Here is a 6151-nt window from a genome sequence, read left to right as displayed (position 1 = left end):
TGCCCTCGTGAGACTTTTCTGACAGCTACACCATGATCCTCTACATGAGGTTGCCATCATAAGGCAATGTGAGGCGCAGAGGAGCGATTATATAGCTAAGGCATAGATGCAACACTACTAGAGCTTTGTCCGCCTTACTTGTACTTTTCCGTTGTGGTTTCTATTTTTCTTTTATTATTAATAAAATAGCTAGTAGGCATGCCTAGTAGTATAATTTGCCAAAAAAAGTTAATACACACTAAAAAGAGGATATAATTATAAATTCATGTTGTATGATCATGAAACACTATAAAATGAACATGAAAGACATGACGAAGCAATGAGTATTCATCACTGGTCATTTCCTATGGACCTACGAAAATTCAGGCCAATCGGAGCCCCGAAAGAAATTCTACAAAATCAGTGTGCACTAACACATACAAAAAAATGAATATTATCCCAAATTCGTGTCGCATGGACAGAGTATTGGCTAGAAAAAAAACTACCATGTCCAGAAGATAAAATTGACGTAAATGAGGATGTTGAGATGGATGTGTAGGTATACTAGGAGAGATAAGATCAAAATGAAGATATTTGGGACTAGGTGGAAGTGGCCTCTGTGATAGACAAGTGCGGGAAGCGAGGCTGAGATGGTTTATCCATGTAAAAAAAAGAGGTCTAGATACTCCAGTAAGGAGATATAAGAGGTTGGTTATAGTAGGTCTTAGGAGAGGTAGAGATAAGCCGAAAAAGTATTGGTGATAGGTGATTAGACAGGATATGACACATGTTCAGCTCATCGAGGATATGACCCTTGATAGGAGAGTGTAGATGCCAAAAATAAGGGTAGAAGATCTTGAATTCCTGTTTTATGTCCCTAAAATGCCAAAAAACGAAGAACGGTCATGGCAAAGCGATGATTATAATGTCATTTTGATGGGCACACAAAATTTTAGGAGATTCAAGGTCGATTGCTTAAATTCATGCATATGGCATGGACTATATCACATGAAAATTTGGGAATCGTCTTGAATTCTTGTTTTATAGCCCTGAAATGCCAAAAAATGAGGAACGACCATAGCAAAATGATGACTATTGTTCATCAGGTCATTTTTGAAGGCCCAGCAAAATTTTAGAAGATTCGGGGTTGGTCGCTCGAAATCATACAGATGGAGTGGACTATACCACATAAAATCTGGGAATCAACCTGAATTCCACTTTTATTGCTTTAAAACGCCAAAAAATGAGGAACAGTCATTGAAAAGGAATGACTATTTTTTATTAGGTCATTTTTTAAGTCCCACAAAATTTTAGGAGATACGGGGCCGTTCGCCTAAATTCATGCATATACGAAAATCTGGAAATTGTTCTGAATTCCTGTTTTATAGTCCTAAAATGATAAAAAAAAATCAGGAATGATCATGGTGAAGTGATGACTATTGTTCATTTGGTTGTTTTTGATTGGCCCGTAAAATTTTAGGAGATTCGGAGTCGGTCGCCCAAATTTATTCAGATGGCATGGACAATAGCATAAAATTCAGGAATCGTCCTGAATTCCTATTTATGGCCCTAAAACGCCAAAAATAAGGAATGGTCATGGGGAAATGATGACTATTGTATATTAGGTCATTTTTGATAGACCCGTAAAATTTTAGGGAATTCGAGCTGGTTTCCCGAGTTCATGAAGATGGCGTGGACTATATCACATGGAAATCTAGGAATCGTCCTGAATTCTAGTTTTATGACACTTAAACACCAAAAAATGAGGAATGGTCATCGCCTCGCCATGCCCGTTCCTCTTTTTTGGCGTTTTAGAGCCATAAAACTAGAATTTTACCCGTTTTCTAGATTTTCATGTGATGTAGCCCATGCCATCGGTATGGGTCTGGGCGACCGGATATGAATCACCTAAAAATTTGCCTATAAAAAACCACCTTAGAAACAATAGTCATCACCTCGTCATGACGGGTCCTCTTTTTTAACCTTTTAGGGCCATAAAACTAGAATTTCGCCCGATTTCTAGATTTTTGTATGCTATATGGCCACGCCATAGGCATGGGTCTGGGCGACAAGATCCGAATCCCCTAAAATTTTGCCGACCCATTAAAAATTACCTAAGGAACAATAGTTATTGCCTCGCCTTGATCGTTCCTCGTTCCTTCACGTCTTAGAGCCATAAAACTAGAATTCCGGAGATTCCCAAATTTTCGTATGCTAGGTCAGGGCGATTGGACCCGAATTGCCTAAAATTTTTCCTACAAATCAAAAATCACATAAGAAACAATAGTCATCACATCGCCATGACCGTTCCTCATTTTTTGGTATTTTAAGGCCATAAAACTGAATTTTTGCCCGATTACCAGATTTTCATGTGTTATAGCCCACGCAAACGGCATGGGTTCGGGCGACCAGACAGTAGCTATAGAACAGAATGTTGTTTGCCTTTACTTTGACTTTCTAAGAAGGACTTATGTAGCTAAGTTTCCAAAGGTGAACACCCCTCCTGTCCTTTATAGTATAGTTGTAAAGGGCTTCTCAGAAAAGTAAGGAAGAAGGCATTCAAAAGGCCGACCACTATCTCATAGGCATTCAGGTGGTAAAACCGAAAACTACACGTCTCTATACCAAGTCATGAGGGATAGCGAAGTCAAGCCTCCATCTATATGCGAATGGACGAAAGCCCGACGAAGGCCTATGTTATAGTAAGAAAAAAAGTACGTTGAGGTTATGAAGTCACTTAGTTGTATACTTTATAAAAGGAAAGGCGTCGGTACAGAGTATACCCTAAAATTTTGTCGACCCATGAAAAACCACACAAGGAACAAAATTCATCGCTTTGCCATGACCGTTCCTCATTTTTTGACATTTTGGGCCATAAAATTGAAATTATGCATCGATTCCTAGATTTTCCTGTGTTTTACACATGCCGATGGCATAGGACCGGGCCACCGGACCCCGATCGCCGAAAAATTTGCCGGCCCATCAAAAATAACCTAAGGAACAATAGTCACGGCCTCGCCATAACCGTTACATATTTTTTGGCGTTTTAGGGCCATAAAACTGGAATTCCATCCGATTCCCAAATTTTTGCGTGATATAGCCCACGCCGGTGGCATGGGCCCGGGCTACCGAACCCTGATTTCCTAAAATTTTGTCGGCCCATAAATAATGACCTAAGAAATAATAGTCGCCGTCTCGTCGTGACCTTTACTCATTTTTTGGCGTTTTAGGGCCATAAAATTGGATTTTCACTCGATTCCCATATTCTCGTGTGCTATAGCCTACTCCATCGGCATAGACCCGGCGACCGGACCCTAATCGCCTAAAATTTTGCTGGCTTATCAAAAACCACCCAAGGAACAAAAGTCGTCGCTTCGCCATGACCGTTACTCTTTTTTGGCGTTTTAGGGACAATAAACTAGAATTACGCCCGATTCCAGATTTTTGTGTGCTATAGTCCATGCCGGTGGCATGGGTCCGAGCCAACGGACCTGAATCGCATAAATTTTGCCGGCCCATAAAAACGACCTAAAGAATAATAGTCACCCCCTTGCTATGACCGTTACTCGTTTTTTGGCATTTTAGGGCCATATAATTGGAATTCCGCCGATTTTCAAATTTCATGTACTATAGCCCACGCCGGTGGAACGGGCCCAGACCACCGGACTCGTATCGCATAAATTTTTGTTGGCCCATAAAAAATGACCTAAGGATCTATTGTCACTGCCTCTCCATGACTGTTACTCATTTCTTGGCATTTTAGGGCCATAAAAATGGAATTCTTTCTGATTCCTAGATTTTCATGTGCTATAACCCATGTCGGTGGCATAGGCCCAGGCCACCAGACACGGATCATCTAAAAATATTTCGGCCCATCCCAAATGACTTAAGGAACAATAGTCCTTGCCTCGCCATGACCGTTATTCTTTTTATGGTGTTTTAGGGCCATACAACTGGAATTTTGCCTAATTCCCAAATTTTTATGTGCTATAGCCCACACCGGAGGCATGGGCCTGGGCCACTGGACCCGTATCGCAAAAATTTTTCTGCCCCATAAAAAACAACCTAAGGAGCAATAGTCAACACTTAGCCATGACCTTTACTCATTTTTGGCGTTTTAGAGCCATATAACTGGAATTCCGTCTAATTTCCAGATTTTCATGTGCTATAGACCATGCCAGAGGCTGGGCCCGGGCCACCGGACCCGGATCGCATAAATTTTTCCAGCCCATAAAAAACGACTTAAGGATCAATTGTCACCGTCTCTCCATGACTGTTACTTGTTTCTTGGTGTTTTAGGGCCATAAAACTAGAATTCCGCCCAAATCCCAGATTTTCCCGTGCTAAGCCCACACTGGTGGCATATGCCTGGGCTACCAGACCCGGATCGCCTAAATTTTTTCTGACCGATCCAAAATGACCTAAGGAAAAATAGTCACCACCTCGCTATGAATCATACTTTTTTTTGGAATTCCGCCTGATTCCCAAATTTTCTTGAGCTATAGCCCACGCCTATGCCATGGGCCTAGGCCACCGTATCTGGATCGCATAAAAGTTTTTCAGACCATCAAAAATGACCTAAGGGACTCTCTTCACCGCTTCGCTACGACCATTACTCGTTTCTTGGCGTTTTAGAGCCATCAAACTTGAATTTCACCTGATTCCCATATTTTCGTGTGATGTCCATCCATGGTCGGGTACAGTTTCCATTTGAATTCTCCCTTGTAGCCGTTACCCGAACCCGAATAGCTTAAAAAAATTTCGGCATATCAACAACGACCTAAGGAATAATAGTCACCGTCTTTCCATGTCCGTTACTCATTTTTTGGTATTTTAGGGCCATAAAACTGGAATTTCGGCCGATTCCATAATTTCCTTATGCCATAGCCACGCTGATGGCATGGGCCCGAGATATCAGACTTGGATCACCTAAAATTTTATCTGCCTATCAAAAATTACCTACGGAACAATAATCACTGCCTCTCCATGAACATTACTGGATTTTTGGCGTTTTAGGGCCATAAAGGTGGAATTCTGCCAGATTCCCAGATTTTCGTGTGCTATAGCCCACGTCAGTGGCATAGGCATGTGTCATCGGATCTGGATTGCATAAAATTTAACCGGCCCAACAAAAATGACCAAAGGAACAATTGTCACCACCTCGCCATGACTGTTATTTGTTTTTCGGCATTTTAGGGCCATAAAACTTGAATTCCGCATGATTCCTAGATTTTACTGTGCTATAGACTATGCCGATGGCATGGGCCAGGGCCACCATACAGGAACAATAGTCATTGCCTTGCCATGACCATTGCTCATTTTTAGGCATTTTATGGCCATAAAACTAAAATTGTGCCCGATTCCCATATTTTCGTGTGCTATAGCCCATGCCGGCCGCATGGACCTGGACCACCGGACCCGGATCATCTAAAAATTTTCCGGCCATTAAAAATAACTTAAGGAACAATAATCATCGTCTCGCAGTGACCTTTACTCGTTTTTTTAGCGTTTAGGGCCATAAAACTGGACTTTTGCTCGATTATGAGATTTTCGTGTGCTATAGCCCACGTCGGTGGCATGGGCCCGGGCCACCGGACTCGGATCATCTAAAACTTTGTAGGCCCATCAAAAATGGCCTAAGGAATAATAGTCACCTCTTTACCATGACCGTTATGCATTTTTTAGTGTTTTGGTGCCATAAAACTTGGAATTCCGCGTGAGACCCAGATTTTTGTGTGCTATAGGCCACGCCGGTAGCATGAGCCTAGGCCACTGGACACGAATCATCTAAAACTTTTCCGGCCCATAAAAAATGACCTACGGAACAGTAGTTACCGCCTCTCCATGACCGATACTAGTTTTTGGTATTTTAGGGCCATAAAACTGGAATTTCACCCGATTCCCAAATTTTTGTGTACTATCCCATGCCGTTGGCATGAGCCCGTGCTACCGGACAAGGATCGCCTAAAATTTTGTTGGCCCATCAAAAATGATCTAAGGAACAACAATCACCGCCTCGCCATGATCATTACTCATTTTTTGGCATTTTAGGGCCATAAAACTGGAATTTCACCCTATTCCCAGATTTTCGTGTGCTATAGCCCATGCCGGTGGCATGGGTTTGGGCTACCGGACCCGAATCACGTAAAATTTGCAAGCCCATCAAAAATGA

The sequence above is a fragment of the Nicotiana tabacum genome, chromosome 11 (assembly GCF_000715075.1).
Source record: "Nicotiana tabacum cultivar K326 chromosome 11, ASM71507v2, whole genome shotgun sequence".
In the NCBI taxonomy this organism is placed as follows: domain Eukaryota; kingdom Viridiplantae; phylum Streptophyta; class Magnoliopsida; order Solanales; family Solanaceae; genus Nicotiana; species Nicotiana tabacum.
Note: the sequence above shows the minus strand (reverse complement) of the source record.